Source organism: Crinia signifera, chromosome 12 (assembly GCF_055691185.1).
Source record: "Crinia signifera chromosome 12, ASM5569118v1, whole genome shotgun sequence".
NCBI classification, from domain to species: domain Eukaryota; kingdom Metazoa; phylum Chordata; class Amphibia; order Anura; family Myobatrachidae; genus Crinia; species Crinia signifera.
In genome coordinates, this window is record NC_139228.1 from 40,219,273 (window position 1) to 40,244,295 (window position 25,023).

The following is a 25,023-nucleotide window of genomic DNA, read 5'->3' on the forward strand; positions in this document are numbered from 1 at the left end:
CCTTGACACTCCAGCTTTGTTGAACGACACATCCCAGCATGCCCTGCTACAGTTTTACCAATTGGCTATGCTAAAACTGATGCAGGGCATGGTGGGATGTGTAGTTCAACAACAGCTGGAATGTCAAGGTTAGCCATCACTGGTATAGACTGTCAGGGTAGCCCTCTTATAAGGGTTTAGGAATCACAGATCGCACATCCTGACCACAAAGTGGTTGGGATTGGTAAATCAGGTTCAAGTGGACATGGTACATTATTAATCACTGACCCATGTGACACAGGCTGACTCCATGGTACACTTATGGTGGTTCTGTATGGTAATCACTGGGTTCTGGTCTGGTACTATCAGGCTCTTTCAGAGGTTCTTAGAGGCCCAAAGAAACACACATTTTTGAGGTCCCCACCATCGTATTCTTAAACAAAAATAATAATAACATTTGTAATGTTAAATTGATTTGAATGCTTAACTTTAATAAAATGTACATATAAATTCTGTATACATATACTGATGTAGTGGATTATTGGTGATTTCAAGTTCTAGTTTAGACACTAGGGGTGACATTCTATGCTCTGCGATTAGCGCGATTTTGCGGTAATTAGACCACAAAATGGCGCTATCGCATTTTCCCATTAAATCGCCGATTTAATGGGATGCGCACAGGGGCTGAAATCACATATTTTGTGCGTAAAGGTCTGGTGAATAAAAATGCGAGATTAATTCGCATTTTTATCGCATCCAGATGTTTGCGCACAGAAAAGTATACAAGTCGCTTATTTAATGCTATGGGCATTTGCACATCGCATTATTTAAGTGACTAATTATCGCACTTATTTCAGACCTGGGTCTGTTAGGTGAATTAGGCAGAACCCTGCACAGATCGCAATGTTCTGTGCAGGGTTCAGCTTTAAAAAGTAAAATAAATGGTTAAATAAAAAAAAAAACGAGCGCGGGGTCCCCCGCCCGAGTGTAACCAGCCCCGGGCTCACTGAGCCGGTGCTGGTGACATAAAATCAGGGTCCCCGACAAATAGGGGTCCCCTTGATTTTATGAAACCAGCACCAGACTCAAGGTCCGGCGCTGGTTCCCAAAATACGGGGGACAAAGTGACTAGGGTCCCCCGTATTTTAAGAACCAGCACCGGACACAACCAGCCAGCAGGGTAATGCCACAGCCGGGGGGAGACTTTTTATACAAGTCCCCCCGGCCAAAGCATTAACCCCCTGGCTGGTCAGCATGGGCAGGGGTCCTGGGGAAGTGGGGACCCCCCCAATGAAGGGGTCCCCCCCCTCCAGGACTTACCAGCCCATGCTGATAGTCCGGGGCTGTCCTCCATGCCCCTGGGCTGTGGGCATGGAGCTGATGCTTTGTGTAAAAAAAAGAATGTAAACTATTGTTTTACACTGGCGAACTATCAGTCCCAGCAAGCCTACCCCGCATGCTGGGACTTGGGGAACCCCAAGTCCCAGCATGCGGGGCATTAAAGGGCCCGCTGGCACTTGTAGTTCTGCAGTGTAAAAAATAGTGCACAAAATCACACTGACACCCTGTGAAATAAAACTTTAATACACACAAAACACACTGATACTTACCTACCTTGAGCCCGTAGGTCGGTCCCTGGATCCTGGATTCGTCCTCCGGGGCTCCAGGGCAGAAGAGTCCGGTTCCGGGGCCTTGGTCCTGGTTCCGGGGCTGGTCCTGGAGTTCCGGGGCTCCTGGCGTGAAGAATCTGGGGTCCGGGATCCGTGGTAGTCCAGAGGGATACCTAAGGAGGAAAATCCTACTCACCTGCTCCCCGGCGGCGACCTCCGGTGACAGCGCTGCTCCCGAATGGTACCCGGCTTCAAGGAGTTTCCTCTTCGCCGTCTCTGAACAGAAAGATTTCTCGGCCAATCAGGAGCCGAGAAAGTCGGCTCCTGATTGGCCAGAAATCATTCTGAATATAGACGCCGACGGAGTAACATCTCTGCTCTGGATGCGCTGAGATGTTACTCCGTCGGCGTCTATATTCAGAATGATTTCTGGCCAATCAGGAGCCGACTTTCTCGGCTCCTGATTGGCCAGAAATCATTCTGAATATAGACGCCGACGGAGTAACATCTCAGCACATCCAGAGCAGAGATGTTACTCCGTCTGCGTCTATATTCAGAATGATTTCTGGCCAATCAGGAGCCGACTTTCTCGGCTCCTGATTGGCCGAGAAATCATTCTGTTCAGAGACGGCGAAGAGGAAACATCTCAGCGCCGGACCAACTCCTTGAAGCAGGGTACCAGTCTGGAGTAGCGCTGTCACCGGAGGTCGCCGCCGGGGAGCAGGTGAGTTGGATTTTCCTCCTTAGGTACCCCTCTGTACTACCACGGATCCCGGACCCCGGATTCTTCACGCCAGGAGCCCCGGAACCCCAGGACCAGCCCCGGAACCAGGACCAAGGCCCCGGAACCGGACTCTTCTGCCCTGGAGCCCCGGAGGACGAATCCAGGATCCAGGGACCGACCTACGGGCTCAAGGTAGGTAAGTATCAGTGTGTTTTGTGTGTATTAAAGTTTTATTTCACAGGATGTCAGTGTGATTTTGTGCACTATTTTTTACACTGCAGAACTACAAGTGCCAGCGGGCCCTTTAATGCCCCGCATGCTGGGACTTGTGGTTCCCCAAGTCCCAGCATGCGGGGTAGGCTTGCTGGGACTGATAGTTCGCCAGTGTAAAACAATAGTTTACATTCTTTTTTTTACACAAAGCATCAGCTCCATGCCCACAGCCCAGGGGCATGGAGGACAGCCCCGGACTATCAGCATGGGCTGGTAAGTCCTGGAGGGGGGGGACCCCTTCATTGGGGGGGTCCCCACTTCCCCAGGACCCCTGCCCATGCTGACCAGCCAGGGGGTTAATGCTTTGGCCGGGGGGACTTGTATAAAAAGTCTCCCCCCGGCTGTGGCATTACCCTGCTGGCTGGTTGTGTCCGGTGCTGGTTCTTAAAATACGGGGGACCCCTAGTCACTTTGTCCCCCGTATTTTGGGAACCAGCGCCGGACCTTGAGTCTGGTGCTGGTTTCATAAAATCAAGGGGACCCCTATTTTTCGGGGGACCCTGATTTTATGTCACCAGCACCGGCTCAGTGAGCCCGGGGCTGGTTACACTCGGGCGGGGGACCCCGCGCTCGGTTCTTTTTTTTACACCTTGCGCTGTCCTGCAAATGTGCGATTTTCACACATGAAAATCGCACATTTTCAGGACTAAAAACAGCGCACCACATCGCCGCAAATCGCCCCTATTCGCACTTTTCAGCCTCCAATGCGCATCACATTAAATATGCGCATTTAGGCTGAAAAATGCGAATTGAAAATAGGCGATTTGCGGCGATATGATGTGCGAATTAAACATGCGCATTTAGCGCATAGCATAGAATGTCACCCTAGGGGCCAAATGTAATAGGGTGAGAGTTTCAGAAAGTGAGAGATTTTGGGAGAGTTTTCCCATGTTTTTTAAAGCAGCAATCAATTATATGGCAAAATCAACCTGGCTTTGCAGTGTAATTGATTGCTGCTTTAAAAAACATGGGAAAACTCTCCCAAAATCTCTCACTTTCTGAAACTCTCACCCTATTACATTTGGCCCCAGGTATTCATCAAGTTGCCAAAAAATAGACAAATATAAAAATAAAAAAAACTCATAAAAATAACTCTAGAAATAAGGATTTCCAGGCACAAAGAATACCCATGCCATCCCATCCACACGCATACTATATCTGGTAGCAACTGGCTATTATTGCTCTGTAATGTTATCTTTCTAACAAACGATAATACCCCTTTCACACCAGAAAATGAAGGGAACCACCCAGGAATTCGGCCCAGGGATCATGCCCGGGTTGGCCCCTTTCACACCAGAAAAGTCTCTGCATTTTCTGGTGTGGGAAGGAGGCAGAGAGGAGGCCAGCAGGAGGCAGGGGTAGTTGGGATGGTGGCGGAGGCCGGTGAAGAGTACTCACCCTGGGTTGCTGGTCCTCGGTGCAGGCCGGTGATCCACACAGGTCAGACAGCAGGTGCAGATGACGCAGCTCTCCGGCGGGAGTTAGGGCACCGGAGAGCTGCATCATCTTCATCCGCCGCCTGTGTGGATCCCCAGCCTGACCATCCGCACCATGGACCAGTAACCAGGGTTAGTACCCAGTACCTCTTTCAAAACGGCCAGGACTTCGGGTTGAACCCGTGAACAACCCTGCTTGGTTGAAATCCTGGCAAATTTTACCGGGAAATTAGGCTGGTGTGAAAGGGGTATTACAAAAACTCACTTAAAATATAACCTTAAAATATAACCTTGATATTCTGCCTCTCATCACTGACAAATCATAATTATGAGGTTGTTGATATTCTGCCATCGAAAAAACGGTTCTGCAGTGTCCCGGTACGTACAAAGCGCATGCTAAACAGTTTTTTTCCAACTGCTGTTTGTATGCTGAATGATAAACACTGAAATGGGAAATGTTTTTGTTGATTTTTTTTGGGCAGGTACTTGTGTGTAATTTTTTGTTGACAGTGCATTGTTGTAGTGTAAACAATAAAGTACCGTATTTTTCGGACCATAAGACGCACCTGACCATAAGACGCACCTAGTTTTTGGGGAGGAAAACCGGGGGAAAAATATTCTGAACCACAGTGCTCAGGTACAGTCGCTGAAACCCAATGCCCTGGCATAGCACTATAAAATAATAGTGGACAGTGGTTCTACAGCAAGTGTGGTATTATACATAGATTCATGAGATGTGAAGCCCCAACAATAACCACATGCAGCAACTGTGTGGCTGCTGCAGCCCCTCCTATACACACAGTGTCTGCGGATGCCTGGAGGAACAGCAGTATAACAAATTGTGTCAGAATACCATTTATTTATCAATGTGTCCTGTGGTATGTCATATACATATGTACATCTGCACATTAGGGGCGCTTGGATAATTGTTGGTATATTGGAGGGATGCAGAGTGGGGTAGAGGTGGTTTCCACCCTGCTGGGGCTGCAGCTTGGAGAGTGGGGTAGGGGTGTGGGGGTGGGGAGAAGGTGAAACTCAGTTTCGTGGGTAAGGGAGAAGGGTACTGGCCTGTTACCGAGTCAATGGCTTGGCGGGCAGTCACAGGTTGGTGGTGCAGGGGGCTGGCATCCCGTCCCAGTACACCTCTAACCTGTGTAGACAGTGGCTTCCCTCCGGTCCTCCTCGAAGTGATGCTGGTCCTTGAAGTACTCCTGGTTTGGTCTGTGTGCGGCAGAATCTCAAACCCGGCTCCACAGTGCCGACAGCGGGGGTGACTTCCGGGTGTTCGGGGTCACGTGATCCTTCTACCCGGTGTCGCTTCCTCCACCAGCTGTGTGGGCTCAACTCCCGACTGGAGGAGACTGGGTCTTCCTTGCGTGGCGTGTGTGTGTGAGAGCAATGTTCTGTCACTGCACATATCTCGCTCCAGCTGTCCACATTCGGTCCATAAGACGCACATAGTTTTTCTCCCACATTTTGTGGGTGAAAAAGTGCGTCTTATGGTCCGAAAAATACGGTATTCTATTCCGAATGTGATTGCTGTAACTCAATTTGCTGATCAGCAATTGCTTTGAACATGTTATTTATTAATAATAGTTATTTAACAATTATCTAGTAATTATAGCTACAATATAAAGGTACTGTATATCTTTTCAGACGATTCTACGCAGACCGTTTTTGTGGAGAGGCTGCGTTCCGAGCGACTAAGAAGATCTCGTCAGGAAACCCGAGACGAAACATCTCAGAGGGAGAACAGAGCCCGAAGCCGTTCACCCATTTTTATCCCTGGTCCCAGGGAACTTCATCCAGCCTCTGATCCTCCAGCTGAACATCATCAGAATTACGCAGACATCGTAGAAGAGATCAGCCGGCAGAATCCATCAGACTCCGTGGAAGTGATCAACAGGGAGTATTTCAATGACAGAATGTTGGAGATGCACGAGCAGAACCCAGAGTCAACCATCTTTGTTGAGACCAACGAGCAAGACCTCCTGTCGTCTGAAGTGGTGTTCATCAGTGGGCTTAACCAACCAGCCATGATTGTAGAGGTCAACGGACAGAATCTCCTGGCCATGGAGGTAGACATCGACAGTCGTAACCCCGAATACATGCTGATACATCTCAACAGGGAGAATGTCCCACCCTTGGATTTGGAGATCAGCGCATTTTCATCGTGCACTATTGCTGAGGATGAAGAGCCGCAATCCTGCGTGATCTGTATTATGGAGTTCCAAAATGGAGAGCGGGTGACAGTTCTGCCCTGTGGCCACAGATTTCATCCGAGCTGTATCTACGTGTGGACGGACTCAAATCCCAGCTGTCCTGTGTGCCGCAGACAGTCCACTCGGAGGCCGGTCCTGTGTCGTATCTCCTGAATACACGAGAACATGAAGATCTTCTCCACCGTACATCGTGGTAATTCCTTCTATCTCTCTCCTCACAGGTGTTATCCCATTTTGGGTTTTCTTCTCTCTCCTCTTTTCTTTACACTCTTTTCTGCATTCCGCATCATCACAACCGCTCTATCCCATCCCATCAGCTTTCAGCTGCCTCTATTACACTCCACCCACACTCCTGCGGCCTAGGGCTGACGCGACTTGGGAGCATTTTGCCACTCGTCACCGTTAGCGGTGAGGGTCCCGAGGGATTTTCCCTGTTATCTCCTGAATACACGGTGACACTATTGGCTCGTGTTCTCCGTGCAGATTTATCAGGAATTTCAGGTTTTCACCTCGGGCCAAGTCGTGTCACCCCCTCCTCCCCCCTCACTTGGCATTAGTCAGATTGGTAATTATTTTTACTGCACTCCACCCACACTCTTGCGGCCTAAGGCTGACACGACTTGGGAGCATTTTGCCACTCGTCACCGTTAGTGGTGAGGGTCCCGAGGGATTTTCCCTGTTATCTCCTGAATACACGGTGACACTATTGGCTCGTGTTCTCCGTGCAGGTTTATCAGGATTGTCAGGTTTTTACCTCGGGCTAAGTCGTCTCACCCCCTCCTACCCCCTAACTTAGCACTAGTCATGTTAGTATTTGTTTTTACTACACTCCACACACACTACTGCGGACATTTTGGGTTTTCTTCTCGCTCCTATTTTCTTTACACTCTTTTCTGCATTCCGCACCATCACAACCGCTCTATCCCATCCCATCAGCTTACAGCTGCCTCTATTAAACCCCAACCACACTCCTGCGGCCTAGGGCTGACACGACTTGGGGGCATTTTGCCACTCGTCACCGTTAGCGGTGAGGGTCCCGAGGGATTTTCCCTGTTATCTCCTGAATACACGGTGACACTATTGGCTCGTGTTCTCCGTGCAGGTTTATCAGGAATTTCAGGTTTTCACCTCGGGCCAAGTCGTGTCACCCCCTCCTCCCCCATCACTTGGCATTAGTCAGATTGGTAATTATTTTTACTGCACTCCACCCACACTCCTGCGGCCTAAGGCTGATACGACTTGGGAGCATTTTGCCACTCGTCACCGTTAGTGGTGAGGGTCCCGAGGGATTTTCCCTGTTATCTCCTGAATACACGGTGACACTATTGGCTCGTGTTCTCCGTGCAGGTTTATCAGGAATTTCAGGTTTTCACCTCGGGCCAAGTCGTCTCACCCCCTCCCCCCCCCCTCACTTGGCATTAGTCAGATTGGTAATTATTTTTACTGCACTCCACCCACACTCCTGCGGCCTAAGGCTGACACGACTTGGGAGCATTGTCGACCGGTCAGCTGCTCCATGACCTTGTTATTATAGTGTTATACTGCTTGATCGTCAGGGGCGGCTCCTTCAACGATCTGCTTCCCCTCTTTCTACACCACATTACGAATAGACAAGACTTGGGAGCATTTGCCACTCGTCACCGTTAGCGGTGAGGGTCCCGAGGGATTTTCCCTGTTTTCTCCTGAATACATGGTGACACTATTGGCTCGTGTTATCCGTGCAGTTTTTTCAGGTTTTTCAGGTTTTCACCTCGGGCCAAGTCATCCCACCCCCTTACTCCCTTGGCATTAGTCAGGTTGTTATTTCGATAGTTCTGGAGAAATTTTGATTCTAGGCTAGCTAGGGGCTGCCTCTTTTAGCCTGGATTCCCCACCCACCCTAGCCCAATTTTTGTTTCTTTTTTCTTGCCTGTTGGGGTTGGTCAACCTCTCTGTGGCGGGAAAGAATGTCTGTCCAGTGACTAATGCGCTGCTTTATGGAGGTGCGCTCTCTTTTCAGGGTGTGGTATGACTGCCCAACAATCGGGATCCCGACAGTCAGTATACCGACATCGGAATCCCGACTTCCAGTGCTCTGACAGGAGGGTGAGCGCAAAGAAGCCCCTTGTGGGCTCGGTGACTGGCTTCGCTCGCCAAAGGTTCTATTTTCCCTCTATGGGGGTCATGGCACAAGGGAAAATAGCCCCTGTCAGTCGGGATCACCCTTTTCAGAGCACCGGCAGTCGCAATTCCTATGTCGGTACACTTACTGTTGGGATCCCGATTGTCAGGTAGTTGTCCGGTACCCCTCTTTCCAATAGACTGATCTAGTCTGACCTACCCTACTGGGGGTCAGGGCCACTGACTGTCTAGCTGGCCTACTATGGTGTATTGGGGGGAGAGTTTGGGAATTAACACTTTCTATTGGCTAATGGCCAGTTGGCTTAGTTGACTGCATGTCGTGGACATCGGATCAGCATAGACGTAATGTCACTGGTAAACTGGCCGTTCTTTCTCTCTGCCAACATAGTTATTTAAAATATTACAAAATAAAAAGGTTGACTGATTTTAATGGCATTACTGTTGTCCGTGTCATTATTTTAGAGAAGTAAGATTTCATATCCACTAGCAAATATGGTTAGAGCAAAATATGTTTATTGAGACCTATGTAAGATAATAAACAAAATTGCAGTACAGCAGAGTAATATAGTCCACATCATCATATAATTTGACATAGGTTGTACTGACAAAGGAGACATAGAAAGAGGGAGGAAAAGAAAGAAAAATAGAGAGTAAGGTTAACGGTGTTACGGTTCTGTAGGTGGTCAGAAGACCTGCTCCCTGACTCTGTTGCCCCAGCCTGACGTCCACAAGATACGTGCGGAGCTAGTCTTCTCCTGTACCCGTCTCGGCTGAAGGGCGAATTATGTCCGCCCCACTCCGCTACAGGCAGGTTTTATGTTCAGGACAACGTATCTGAGGAGGCAGACCAGCAGCAAAAGGACCTCTAACTAAACCTGACGTTCAGGACTGAGACCCCTACAGGGATGGCAACAATGCCCAAATCATATACATATATTGGGTATGCCCAGCCCCATTTTTGATATAGTATCAGGACATCTATACCACGAGAATATTTTATATTGTGTCTCCACCACCAGTATGCTGGGGGAGCAAGCATGGGCAAGTTGGAGGATTTTTCCCCAATTGGCATCTGTTAAGTCACTCCTCAGGTCTTTGTCCGACTTTTTAGTAAAGCAGGGGAGATCACGACTAGCATCGTCTAACAAGATGTTATAGATCTTGGATATAGGGTGACAAGAAGCAAATATGGTTAATGTGTGAGGTCACACTCAATGTCACATCTGCCGACAGGAAGTTTCATTAATAATATTACCCCATCCAGCCCATACTTATATAATAACATAATGCTAGAATCCCCTAATATCTGTCAAATCCACTTCATTTTTGGAAGTTAATACCTAATGTTATCATCAGGTGACATAAAAAGCATCAGGTGACATTTTAAATACTTTAGCAGGATCCGATGGGTCGGAATGACAAAAACAAAATCTAGTCCAGGCATTCGCAACCACGGTCCTCAAGGCACACCAACAGTGCAGGTTTTGTAGATATCCAGGCTTGAGCACAGGTGACTTAATTAGTATCTGAGGGATTCTGATTAAACCATCTGTGCTGAAGCCTGGATATCACTAAAACCTGCACTGTTGGTGTGCCTTGAGGACCGTGGTTGGGAATGCCTGATCTAGTCTAATGCAGGGGTAGCCAACTCCAGTCCTCAAGAGCTACCAACAGTGCGTGTTTTCCAGGTTTCCTCATCACAAATGAAGTAATTAGCTCCACCTATGGATCTTTTAAAATGTGTCATTGAGTAATGAGTGCAGCTGTGCACAAGCTAGGTGCTCTAAAAAATGTGAATTGTTGGTAGCTATTGAGGACTGGAGTTGGCTTCCCCTGGTCTAGCGTGTACGCACAATGCTGATGATGTGCACTCACACGACTTGTCAGCAATGTAACATGGACCCTGCTCCCCCACCACCGCTCATCGCGGCTGGCATTGGCAAGTGTGTATGCACTAGCCAATGCTAGCACCCCATCGGTGATGCTGATCAGCCTGTCCTGTACTTACTGAAGCAGCCACATAAAGCTGCTCAGCATGTACAGTGCTTACTGAAGCAGCCACATAAAGCTGCTCAGCATGTACTGTACTTACTGTAGCAGTCACATAAAGCTGATCAGCCTGTCCTGTACTTACTGTAGCAGTCACAAAGCTGCTCAGCATATGCTGTACTTACTGTAGCAGTCACATAAAGCTGTTCAGCGTCTGCTGTACTTACTGTAGCAGTCACATAAAGCTGCTCAGCATGTGATGTGCTTACTGTAGCAGTCACATAAAGCTGCTCAGTGTGTACTGTACTTACTGTAGCAGTCACATAAAGTTGCTTAGCGTGTCCTGTACTTACTGTAGCAGTCACATAAAGCTGCTCAGCGTGTCCTGTACTTACTGTAGCAGTCACATAAAGAGATAGCAAGAAGGGAAAAAACAACTGAAAATGTGGACTATTAAATAACTCAGTAATATGTATATTGTCACCGGAAGATTGGGTGTAAATGTAACTCATCCGCGGCAAACTGCTCACTTCCATATGGTAATGCGGGAGTATCCTGTGTACACTAACAATCCACACGTGAAAGTCTATCCCGCCCACTGCAGTCATCATTAGTATCTGGGCTTGGCCCCACTTCGCACTGGGTACAGAAGATACTTCTGAAGCAGGCATCCGGTTTCCGTCTGAAAGCTACTATGAAGGAAGAAGCCGGCATACGCATCCACAGTACGGAGCAGTTCCGGGCATCGCATGGTGCACCCAGGCACTACCCAGAATCCATAATACAGACAGTGTGTCCCGTAATTGTAAGAGTTTACACACGTCATCCAACGTGGGTCAAGGCCGTAACAAACATGTAACAAGAGTGTAATGTGATTACAAGAACATATGGTTACAAACAGCGTCCCTTTACCTCGTACAAGAGAAGTTCCTGTAATACATATGCAAACTTTATGCAATCATTGTCCTGACTGGCTGATTATCAGAGGATCCGGCCAATGAGTGCATAGTGGGTAGCTGCAACCAATCGGCCTGTCGGGCAAGAGACAATTTCCAACATTCCAAAATGACCGCCCATCCTGTCACCAGTTCTGTCACAGGGGAGGCACGGGGAAATAGAGATGGGCAAAACGGCTCACTGAGCGGACCCGGGTCGGTCAGTGAAAAGATCTAGATCCTTTGGGCGGCTCTGCGGCTCACTTTGTGTAAAAAAGACAGTTATTTATGGTTTGAGTTAGTGTACCATACCTCCCAACATGACCCTTTCCAGGAGGGACACAATGCTCTGTTTCTGGACTTCCCTCTTAATGTTTGATTGTTATTACCTGTGTGGAAACACCTTTCTTACCCATTTACCTGTTTAGAACAGGTAATAGCAATCATTCGTTAAGAGGGAAGTCCAGAAACAGAGCAAAGTCGTAGGTCAGAGATGGGGAACCTTTGGCCCTCCAGCTGTTGTTGGACTACACATCCCAGCATGCCCTGCTACAATTTGCTATTTGGCCATGATAAAACTGTTGCTGGGAATGCTGGGATGTGTAGTCCAACAACAGCTGGGGCCAAAGGTTCTCTAACCCTGACCTAGGTGGTGCACTTAACATAGATTGTTCTCCACAGTATTAGCCCGTAGAATCTATGGTTTTACACACAGGGGAAATTGACTAATAATTGAATAGCCCTGCGTGGTAAACACAGTAGATAATTGAATATTGAATACGTTGGGTTTGCCCCCTTATATATCTCAGGGTCTCTTCCTGTGGGGCTACCGGTCTCTGTACTACTACTACAATTAGCCTGTAGCCCCTCCCCTTGAATATCTCCCCAATAGGCCCTCTCATCCGAGCCGGGCAGTGCGATGTGTAGGCATAGACTACAATGGGCTATCGCCATCTCAGAATGGGGGTAGCCCAGGGGTGCGAAGCCGGACTGCCCGATGTTGGTACATCGGGCAGCTTCGCATCCCCCATAGAAACCTATGGGGATGCGGCCGGCGGCGCTGAAAGGGGGATCGCAGCAGGGATCGGAGATACCTGCAGCGGTTCCCCGATGATACATTTAGGGGATACTGGCTTACTAGAGTAGAAGATACCATGTCTCTGGTACATGTACAGCTGCTAGCCAGGGAGTACACGGAGGGTGTCAGAAGGAGAAGAGGAGCTTACAGCGGGATGCGGCTCCTTAAAGCGTTCTGTATATTGCACATTTTAGAGAAATGTAATGACATCATCTCCAAGCGCCAGGCCCGCGGTGATCCCCGCCGGGACCACTGATCGCCGTGCTAGGGACAGCCCAGCACCAAGGTAAGCTGCTGGGCTGCCCCCAGCCCCCGTGCACCCCTCCAGCCATAGACCTGGAGGTGAATGGATGCCTCACACCGGCATCCATTCACCTCCTCCGCTGCTGTCTGCTGAATATAGCAGACAGCAGCGCAGGCTGTCTGTGCCCCCCTGTCCAACCTGCGGATGCTGCGGTCCCCCATTGATGTAAATGGGAGCCGGGTCAGATGATCCAGTGTACCCATTTACACCGACTGCCCTCTACCCAGGTCATAGTCATGTTCTACCATGGTCAGGACCTGGGGAAACAGTCATTTGGTCGACTGAACTAGGTCGACATTAGGTCGACATGCTGAAAGGTCGACATGGTTTTAGGTCGACGTGGTTTTAGGTCGACATGGAACAAGGTCGACGTGGTTAGTAGTAGTAGTACGTTTATTTATAAAAAACAAATGACAAGGTAACATACAGGGTGTGTTGAAAAAGTCGGCGTGGTTACAGGTCGACGTGGTTTTACGTCGACATGGAACAAGGTCTACATGGTTATAGGTCAACATGAGGAAGGTCGACAGGTCATAAGGTCGACATGGGGATTTTCACTGTTTTTTGAGCCGACATGTGCCGACAGGCGGTATTTCATGCCCTACCATCCACTAGGGCATGGAGTGAGATTATAATAGTGTGGCAAGCGAAGTGAGCCACTGTGCCCGAAGCATTGTGAGCGATGCGAGGGTCCGATTTCACTTCCAACTGTGTTGACATTCGGGTCAAAAAACAGCAAAAACCCCATGTCGACCTTATGACCTTTCGACCTTCCTCATGTCACCCTAACGTCCATGTCGACCTAAAACCACGTCGACCGTTCCATGTCGACCTCTTCCCATGTCGACCTTTCTGCATGTCGACCTAGTGACTGTCTGACCAACGCTTGTCTGACGAACAATCCAGTTCCCAGGACCTGGGTAGAAGTCCCGTGTAAAGGAACATGGCGTGTCCCATTTACACTGCCGCTGACCGGAGTCTGACCCGCTGAAGACCCGGGGTTTTGCGGCGGTGTAAAAGGGGTATTAATTTTGCTCGTTGCCAAGGGGGATTAAATTTGTTCATTGCCAAGGGGGACTAAATTTGCTCATTGCCAAGCCCCCCCCCCCCCCCCCTCCAAATGAAAGTTAAAAGAAGGCCCCCTCCCCCTCCAAATTAAAGTTAAAAGTACTACACAGCCCAGCAAACTCAGATCTAGTAAAAAAAAAAAAACATGTGCACTGCCTAACCAAAGTCTGTGTGTCTGTGAGAATGTGTGTTCATACTTCTACACAACTTTCTATGATACTGTACTAGTAGAAGATTGTGAAGCAATCTTGCAATGCCTCTGCTGAGTCTGCTGTTGACCTCCTTCAGGGCTTCAAGAAGAATCTAGATCTCCACATGACACAGCAGCAGCAGCAGCAGCAGCAACGGCACAAGCAGGCATGTTTTTCTATTCACTCAGTCTCCAATTAGAAGAAAATATCTCAGCTGCCAAAGGTGGCAGTGCTGAGCTCAAGCAATGCATTGTATTGTATGCAATGTAAAGCGAAACTGATCCGGATCACCATTTTGGGATCGGTGGATCCCTCGTTCTTTGGGAGGAACCGTTCAAAAGAACCGGATCGTTCACGAACGACCCATCTCTACGGGGAAATGCTCTCTCTACAGGGAAGGAACCCGGATCATGTGGCCATACACTACTATCTCATAGCGTATATCTGCTGGTTTCAGGCGGTCCGATAAAAGGTCTGCTGGTCTGACAGACATTGCATAGTGTATGCCCAGCATAAGACGGGTATGGGTCATAGGGTCAACAGGTCGACACAAGCATTAGGTCGACAATAGGGAAGTGAACAGGGAGAAGGTCCTAATGCAAGCATGTCCAAACTATGGCCCTCCAGCTGTTGTGTCCCATCATGCCTTGCCTCAGTTTTGCTTTTAGGGAATGTTAAACTATTGCAAGGCATGCTGGGATGTGTAGTTTTACAACAGCTGGAGGGCCATAGTTTGGACATGCCTGTCCTAATGAATGAACCATTCTCTGTAGAGTAATAAAGACCTGGTAATATTACAGTCCCACACTCGCTGTCCCTTCCCAGTGATATCTGGGCCTCTGCGCAGTCCGTGGCTCCGTGAGAAAGGGACAGCAAGTGTGTAGTATAAGGAGGACAGTAACTTCTCTTTATTGCAGTTGATATTTGGGCCGAATAGTAACACTTGGCTCAAACAAAACGTCTACACAAGTACAATACCTACCTCGGGAGGTTTGGAACAGATGCGGACATCACCACAGCAGAAGGGGAGGAAGGTGTCAAGGGCTGCGGAGATTCTGGGGCTCTTGGAACCCTTCCCATCCGGTACCGGATGCCCATACTGTTCATCAAGGAGACATACACAAACACATGAGTATATAACTATATTAGTAACACTGACTAATGTGGTAGCTCAACATCCTAAATAAAAATGGGATATTTTTGCCCTGAGGTAACGTACTCATGGGCCTAATATGTTCCTCTGTAATGCAACCAAGCACATAATGGACACATTAAATACAGTCATTGATCTTTATTGGATATACATCTTGATTACCAATGGCATTTCAGGATAAAGGAAAGAGTAAAATCACTGAATGTTTTATGAACATCGCTTGGCTATGTCTGGTATATCAGCCACATGCACGTTCCCCAGTTTCAGCTAACCAATGTGTACCCAGCATAATATCACTAGTGTTCCTTCTAAGCTTATTTTACAGGGTGCTGCACCCTGCCCGTTTTTAAAACCTCAAAATGCTCCCTGCCCTTTTTGTGTGTGGCACTGTGCGCCCTTACGCTGCCCCCCACCGCGCTGACGTGCCACTGAGAACTTCGGTGTGTGCCATCATGTGTAATGGGTATTACGGTGTGTGCCATAATGTGTAAGAAGCATTATGGTGTGTGGTGTAATGTGTAAGAGGCATTACAGTGTGTGTGCCATAATGTGTGTTGTCATTATGACATAATATGTAATGGACATAGCTCAGTATGACAATGTGTAATGGGTATTAGGGTGTGTGGTATAATGTGTAATGGGAATTATGGTGTGTGGTATAATGTGTAATTGGTATTACGGTGTGTGGTATAATGTGTAATGGGCATTGTGGTGTTTGGTATAATGTGTAAGAAGCATTACAGTGTATGCCCTAATGTGTAGTTGTCATTATGACAGAAAAAGGAATGGGTATAGCACAGTATGACAATGTGTAATGGTTATTACGGTGTGTGGTATAATGTGTAATGGGCATTATGATGTGTGGTATAATGTGTAATGGGTATTACGTTGTGTGGTATAAAGTGTAGTTGTCATTATTACAGAATATGTAATGGACATAGCTCAGTATGACAATGGGTAATGGACATTATCGTGTGTGGTATAATGAGTAATGGGCATTATGGTGTTGTGGTATAATGTTTAATGGGCATTATGGTGTGTGTGGTGTAATGGGTATTACAGTGTGTGGTATAATGTGTTGTCATTGCGACAGAATATGTAATGGCCATAGCAGAGTATGACAATGTGTAATGGGCATAATTCTTATAATTTTTTCTGTTTCTGATATAAATTTCTAGTATAAAATGTGCTCTTTCGATTGAAAAAAGTGCTCAGCCTGGTGGTCAGCGCCCTGCCCTATAAAAATCAGAGTGTGGGGAATTGCCAGCAGCCACTTTACGGTATACGTTCATATTGTCGACATCACTTAGGTCAACAGTCAATAGGTCGACAACATTGGGTCGACAGGTGGCAAGGTCGACAGGTGTCTAGGCCGACATCAGTGAAGTTGTGAAAGAAATTGTTTGTTCACCTTAGTGAAAAACAAGAAGGCGCTATAGATGTGGTGCTTAGCTAGCTGCTCACACCTGAGGGGAAGGTCAATCCCCAAATGACAATTGGAAAAAAAAGAAGAAGGTGGTGGAGCGCTTGAAAAATCACACTTCGATCAACTGGGTATCACATAAATTGGTAGAAAAATATTTAATAAGCAATACTGTGCACAATAAAATAACACTAATAAGACAATATTAAAATAATAATAATAAAATTACTGCGGACCCTGGAATAGTAGAACTTCCACTTGTTCCTATATGTGCTCCTCTTATTTAAATAAAGATATATATTACCCCTTATTCGTAGTCCATTGGATGGTATCGGGGTATCCAATACTTTGCTGCTGAAGTCCCTTGATGTGAACCTGGAGATGTTATACAGGCAAGCCTGTAGGGTGCCAGGTGGGTCTCCAAAGATTGAGCAGGCGATGGTATCCCCTTTATTTGTAATCCTTTTGGAAAGTATCAGGGTATCCGATGTTACTGCTGAAGTCCCTTGGTTTGCCTGGAGATGTTACACAGGTGAAACTAAAGATTACCAGGTGGGTCTCCAAAGTTTGAGCAGACGGTGGTATCCCTTGAAGAAAAGTGTCCAAACTTGATGGATTAAATGGAGGGGGGGGGGGAACCAAAAAGGGGGGGGGGGGAAGAAGCTGGTTCAAGTGGAATATTGAGCAGAGTCCAGAGTCCAACAGTAGGTAAAAGCCAACGCGTTTCGTTGTTTTCTAACAACTTTTTCAAGGACCTTGAAAAAGTTGTTAGAAAACAACGAAACGCGTTGGTTTTACCCACTGTTGGACTCTGCTCAATATTCCACTTGAACCAGCTTCTCCCCCCCTCCATTTAATCCATCAAGTTTGGACACTTTTCTTCAAGGGATACCACCGTCTGCTCAAACTTTGGAGACCCACCTGGTAATCTTTAGTTTCACCTGTGTAACATCTCCAGGCAAACCAAGGGACTTCAGCAGTAACATCGGATACCCTGATACTTTCCAAAAGGATTACAAATAAAGGGGATACCATTGCCTGCTCAATCTTTGGAGACCCACCTGGCACCCTACGGGCTTGCCTGTATAACATCTCCAGGTTCACCTCAAGGGACTTCAGCAGCAAAGTATTGGATACCCCGATACCATCCAATGGACTACGAATAAGGGGTAATATATATCTTTATTTAAATAAGAGGAGCACATATAGGAACAAGTGGAAGTTCTACTATTCCAGGGTCCGCAGTAATTTTATTATTATTATTTTAATATTGTCTTATTAGTGTTATTTTATTGTGCACAGTATTGCTTATTAAATATTTTTCTACCAATTTATGTGATACCCAGTTGATCGAAGTGTGATTTTTCAAGCGCTCCACCACCTTCTTCTTCTTTTTTTCCCGACATCAGTGAAGGTCGACAGGTGTCAATGTCGACATGGGACAGTGTCGACATGGGTTTAGGTCGACGCAGTGTTAGGTCAACATGGGTTAGGTCGACATGTTTTTTACTGGTTTTTGAGCCGACATGTGCCGACAGGCGGTATTTCATGCCCTACCATGCACTAGGGCGTGGTGGGAGAATAAAATAGTGTGCCGAGCGCAGCGTGGCACCGTACCGAAGCAGTGCGAGCGTAGTGAGCGATGCGAGGAGCTTTCGGTTGACTTCCAACTGTGTCCATGTTGACTGTGTCGACATTCGGGTAAAAAAAAAACACAGTAAAAAAAAAACCATGTCGACCTTCTGACCTGTCAACCTAAACCCGTGTTGACATTGACACCTGTCGACCTTCACCCATGTCGACCTAGACACCAGTCGACCTTGCCACCTGTCGACCCAACGGTGTCGACCTAATGACTGTCGACCTAAGTGGTGTTGACAATACGATCCACACTCCCACTTTACGGTGGGGCCAATGCAGACCCGTTCGGTCTGATCCGAATTTGGATCCTTTACGATGATGGGGGTCTGCGCATGCACTGCATATACATAGGGGGAGGGGCCCTAAACTGCACACCCTGGACATATGAGGTGCTACCTGCTGAGACTTGTAGTGCAGCAAGCAGGAGGAGGAGTTTGCAGGTGCACACTAAATATATATGCTAGACCTTTTAATATCTTGCTATATTGCATTTGAGGTTATTAGCATAGTAATGGCCATTAGTATCGGCTTGTCCACCGCGTCCAGGTTACCTCAATAGGACAAGTCCCTAACACTACTCTGGGACAGGTCCAGGGCACAGGGCCCCCCAGGCCAGCCCAGCAGAACCACCCCATGGCATCACATTAGTGTGAAATTAAAGTGATAGTAAAAGGGATAGGGGAAATTATATGTGATAGGACTTACCTACAGTAGGTAAGAAGTAATAATAAATGTGAAGGGTGCTACTTATATATTAAACAAACTAAAGGGGTGATTGAAAGTATACGATATGATGCCATGGAGCAGCCCAAAGAGCCCTGCGCCCCAAACACAGTCCCACAGACTAACACTCAGCATATATGTATAGTAGGACTTACCCTCATAGTGCCAAGCTGAGGTGTGCAGTCTTGAATGTTGGGACTCCAACCTAATTAAAATCAATTTGGGACAGGTGGGTGGGGTGCAAGTTAAGGAGGAAGGCGTCTCTAGTTCCTTCCAGTGTGTATGAATACACAATATATAGTACATAGGGGGAGGGGCCCTAAACTGCACACCCTGGACATATGAGGTGCTACCTGCTGAGACTTGTAGTGCAGCAAGCAGGAGGAGGAGTTTGCAGGTGCACACTAAATATATATGCTAGACCTTTTAATATCTTGCTATATTGCATTTGAGGTTATTAGCATAGTAATGGCCATTAGTATTGGCTTGTCCACCGCGTCCAGGTTACCTCAATAGGACAAGTCCCTAACACTACTCTGGGACAGGTCCAGGGCACAGGGCCCCCCAGGCCAGCCCAGCAGAACCACCCCATGGCATCACATTAGTGTGAAATTAAAGTGATAGTAAAAGGGATAGGGGAAATTATATGTGATAGGACTTACCTACAGTAGGTAATAATAAATGTGAAGGGTGCTACATATATATTAAACAAACTAAAGGGGTGATTGAAAGTATACGATATGATGCCATGGAGCAGCCCAGCAACAGCAGCCCAAAGAGCCCTGCGCCCCAAACACAGTCCCACAGACTAACACTCAGCATATATGTATAGTAGGACTTACCCTCATAGTGCCAAGCTGAGGTGTGCAGTCTTGAATGTTGGGACTCCAACCTAATTAAAATCAATTTGGGACAGGTGGGTGGGGTGCAAGTTAAGGAGGAAGGCGTCTCTAGTTCCTTCCAGTGTGTATGAATACACAATATATAGTACATAGGGGGAGGGGCCCTAAACTGCACACCCTGGACATATGAGGTGCTACCTGCTGAGACTTGTAGTGCAGCAAGCAGGAGGAGGAGTTTGCAGGTGCACACTAAATATATATGCTAGACCTTTTAATATCTTGCTATATTGCATTTGAGGTTATTAGCATAGTAATGGCCATTAGTATCGGCTTGTCCACCGCGTCCAGGTTACCTCAATAGGACAAGTCCCTAACACTACTCTGGGACAGGTCCAGGGAACAGGGCCCCCCAGGCCAGCCCAGCAGAACCACCCCATGGCATCACATTAGTGTGAAATTAAAGTGATAGTAAAAGGGATAGGGGAAATTATATGTGATAGGACTTACCTAGGTAAGAAGTAATAATAAATGTGAAGGGTGCTACATATATATTAAACAAACTATCACTTTAATTTCACACTAATGTGATTCTGACCTGTCAACCTAAACCCGTGTTGACATTGACACCTGTTGACCTTCACCCATGTCGACCTAGACACCAGTCGACCTTGCCACCTGTCGACCCAACGGTGTCGACCTAATGACTGTCAACCTAAGTGGTGTTGACAATACGATCCACACTCCCACTTTACGGTGGGGCCAATATACACAGCGGGGGTATGGCCAGCAGTCACAGTAATGTATACAGAGAGGGGTATGGCCAGCAGTCACAGTAATGTATACACTGAGGGGTATGGCCAGCAGTCACAGTAACGTATACACAGTGGGGGTATAGCCAGCAGTCACAGTAACCTATACACAGTGGGGGTATATCCAGCAGTCACAGTAACGTATACACAGTGGGGGTATAGCCAGCAGTCACACTAACGTATACACAGAGGGGTATGGCCAGCAGTCAAAGTAACGTATACACAGTGGGGGTATAGCCAGCAGTCACAGTAACGTATACACAGTGGGGGTATAGCCAGCAGTCACAGTAACGTATACACAGAGGGGTATGGCCAGCAGTCACAGTAATGTATACACAGTGGGGGTATAGCCAGCAGTCACAGTAACGTATACACAGAGGGGTATGGCCAGCAGTCACAGTAACGTATACACAGTGGGGGTATAGCCAGCAGTCACAGTAACGTATACACAGTGGGGGTATAGCCAGCAGTCACAGTAACGTATACACAGAGGGGTATGGCCAGCAGTCACAGTAACGTATACACAGTGGGGGTATAGCCAGCAGTCACAGTAACGTATACACAGAGGGGTATGACCAACAGTCAAAGTAACGTATACACAGTGGGGGTATAGCCAGCATTCACATTAAAGTATACACAGAGGGGTATGACCAGCAGTCACAGTAACGTATACACAGTGGAGTATGGCCAGTAGTCACAGTATGCACAGGAGTCCAGCAGGAAAAAAAACAATTACAGCAGAGAGCGCAGCGAAGCATGCAGAGCGCAGGCTTCCATCCAATATAATGGCGCAGAGCCGCGGTCGCACCGCATTCTGTGGGATGCAATTCTCGGGAGAATCCAAGGCCGGGAAGATGGCACTCATTTCGGGATCTTAGTCTGGCGGAAACGCCCATTGTTCGGAGCATCTCTTTTATTTGATATGTTTATTTGGTCCCATCACACACAATGGTGGCCCCCACCGTAATGCCCATCACACATGATAACCCACACTGTAATGCCCATCACACACAATGGTGGCCCCCACCGTAATGCCCATCACACATGATGGCCCCCACCGTAATGCCTATCACACATGATGGTCCTCACTGTAATGCCCATCAGACACGATGACCCACACTGTAATGCCCATCACACACGATGACCCACACCGTAATGTCTTTCACACATGATGGCCCACACTGTAATGCCCATCACACACGATGACCCACACTGTTATGCCCATCACACATGATGGCCTCCACCGTAATGCCCATCGCACATGATGGTGGCCCACACTGTAAAGCTCATCACACACGATGACCCACACTGTAATGCCCATCGCACATGATGACCCACACTGTAATGCCCATCACACATGATGGTCCCCACTGTAATGCCCATCACACATGATGGCCCACACTGTAATGCCTATCACACACGATGGCCCACATTGTAATGCCCATCGCACATGATGGTGGTCCACACTGTAATGCCCATCGCACATGATGGTGGTCCACACTGTAATGCCCATCGCACATGATGGTGGTCCACACTGTAATGCCCATCACACATGATGACCCACACTGTAATGCCCATCGCACATGATGACCCACACTGTAATGCCCATCACACATGATGACCCACACTGTAATGCCCATCACACATGATGACCCACACTGTAATGCCCATCGCACATGATGACCCACACTGTAATGCCCATCACACATGATGGCCCCCACCATAATGCCCATCACACACGATGACCCACACCGTAATGCCCATCACACACGATGACCCACACTGTAATGCCTATCACACACGATGGTGGCCCACACTGTAATGCCTATCACACACGATGGCCCCCACCATAATGCCCATCACACACGATGACCCACACCGTAATGCCCATCACACACGATGACCCACACTGTAATGCCCATCGCACATGATGACCCACACTGTAATGCCCATCGCACATGATGGCCCCCACTGTAATGCCCATCGCACATGATGGCCCCCACCATAATGCCCATCACACACGATGACCCACACCGTAATGCCCATCACACACGATGACCCACACTGTAATGCCCATCGCACATGATGACCCACACTGTAATGCCCATCGCACATGATGGCCCCCACTGTAATGCCCATCACACATGATGACCCACACTGTAATGCCCATCGCACATGATGACCTACACTGTAATGCCCATCGCACATGATGACCCACACTGTAATGCCCATCGCACATGATGGCCCCCACTGTAATGCCCATCGCACATGATGACCCACACTGTAATGCCCATCGCACATGATGACCCACACTGTAATGCCCATCGCACATGATGACCTACACTGTAATGCCCATCGCACATGATGACCCACACTGTAATGCCCATCGCACATGATGGCCCCCACTGTAATGCCCATCGCACATGATGACCCACACTGTAATGCCCATCGCACATGATGACCTACACTGTAATGCCCATCACACATGATGACCCACACTGTAATGCCCATCACACATGATGGCCCACACCATAATGCCTATCACACACGATGACCCACACTGTAATGCCCATCACACACGATGACCCACACCGTAATGCCTATAACACACGATGGCCCACACTGTAATGCCTATCACACACGATGACCCACACTGTAATACCCATCACACATGATGACCCACACTGTAATGCCCATCACACACGATGGTGGCCCACACTGTAATGCCCATCGCACATGACGACCCAGACTGTAATGCCTATCGCACATGATGACCCACACTGTAATGCCCATCACACATGATGACCCACACTGTAATGCCCATCACACATGATAACCCACACTGTAATGCCCATCGTACACGATGACCCACACCTCAACAGCGACTACATATGATGGCACATAAGAGCCTCTTACCTACATGCTCATTGCCAGAGGTTTCTTACTCAATGCCAAAGGTTTCATGCATGGTTGCCAATAAGGTTTCATGCATGGTTGCCAATAAGGTTTCATGCTCGTTGCCCAGGTATTATATCCTCGTTACCCAGAATGGGAAAAGCAACCCCAGCAAGCCCTCCTGTCTGTGGAGGCTTAGCCGGCGGGAAGAGCTGACTGACAGCCACTGCTAGCAGAGAGCAGCTTAGCGTTCTGCCAGTGCAGTGGGGCGGGGGGGCTGGCTGCACTTTAAAGAGCTGGCATGCCGCTCTCTTCTCAGGACTTCAGCAGTAGTAACAGCATGGGGGGGCGGTGGCTGCACCTGTAACAACAGACACACCGCTTTCAGCAGAGAGTTCATCAGCATTTCAGTGCACGCAGGGGGGCTGATGAGAACGGGATGTCAGCGCACCAGGGGGGCAGTGGAAGGCGCAAAGTCCCACACACAAAAAGGGCAGGAACACTCATTTCTGTGTCCTACGGATGACAGGAGGAGGGTGATATGGTCAGATGTATCCGCCTTCACCGTGGTTCTCAACAAGAGGACTAGCGCAGGTGTTCACCCAACTTGAATAACTGCAGCTCTTAAGGCCCCCATCTGTCAGGGTGGGGAATCGCTTGTGGTACCCCGCCAACTCACCCGGCAGCTGCTACGTTCAGTTCACAATTATTTCTACCCATGCATGTTGCCCCTTCTTTATATAAACACCTCTTTCTTCACTTTCATGAAAACTCTTCACTACTGTAAAACCGCAGCTCACCGTTACCAATTCTAAACAGTCTCTTGTTACAGTACATCTTCTGTTGTGACACCTGTCAGTATCACACTGACCCCATGGGTTAATAAACTGCTTTATGTTCTACCCTGATACTAGTAAATCCCCTAAACTCCAATACTGCTCTAAAACAAACAGTCATATTTATTGTGGTTTTTATTACTGTTTTAATTCAGCTCATCCTGGAAAAGGATTTGTGGCACTGAAAAAACCTCTGCGAGTATTTATAACAGTGTCTTGAGAATAAAACATTAATCTGGTTTAGCAAAGGAAGAGTCATGTTAATAGTTCTCAATTTATAGCGGCATAATAAAGAGGATATAAATAATTAGATGGGACATGTGGGTGTTAGCCGGATCCAGGTCTAGATTTCTAAACCATACAGGTGTATTCAATGCGGGCGGCAAGGGGTGTTTGTAGGGCGAGGGGTGTTTGTTTGGCGAGGATGGCTTTTCCAACCCCCCTCGCCGAACTCAATGCTTTGGAGAAATCCAGATCCCCTTAAACAGTGAGTTTCCCCACAAATGCAGTGAGACCGCTCCATTTTGTGGCAAGCCCCGCCGTTTTGATGGCCACACTCGCCGTTTCCACCTCGCCTCAGGGAACTGGCGAGGTGGAAACGGCGCGTGAAGGGGAGAGAGTTGAATAATCTGACGGCGAGCTATCGGCACTCAGGGCTGCCGACAGGGGGGTGCCCTGGGTACAGCTGTCCCGGGCCCAGGCCTCTGGAGGGGCCCGGGCAGCTGCCCAAAGCACACCACCTCCCCCTCCCGGCCTCCCAGCCAGGCATGC

The 25,023-nt window shown here is 48.0% G+C and overlaps 1 long non-coding RNA gene across 5 annotated transcripts in view; it reads right to left on the reverse strand.

Moving 5' to 3' along the window:
* Positions 1-25,023, reverse strand: part of LOC146049645 (uncharacterized) — a 210,844-nt gene that overhangs the window by 77,571 nt on the left and 108,250 nt on the right. For all 5 annotated transcript variants that reach the window (XR_014466169.1, XR_014466166.1, XR_014466167.1 and 2 more), the window contains one exon: positions 14,913-15,029. This is a non-coding gene — a long non-coding RNA (uncharacterized LOC146049645). The remainder of the gene's footprint in view (positions 1-14,912; positions 15,030-25,023) is intronic.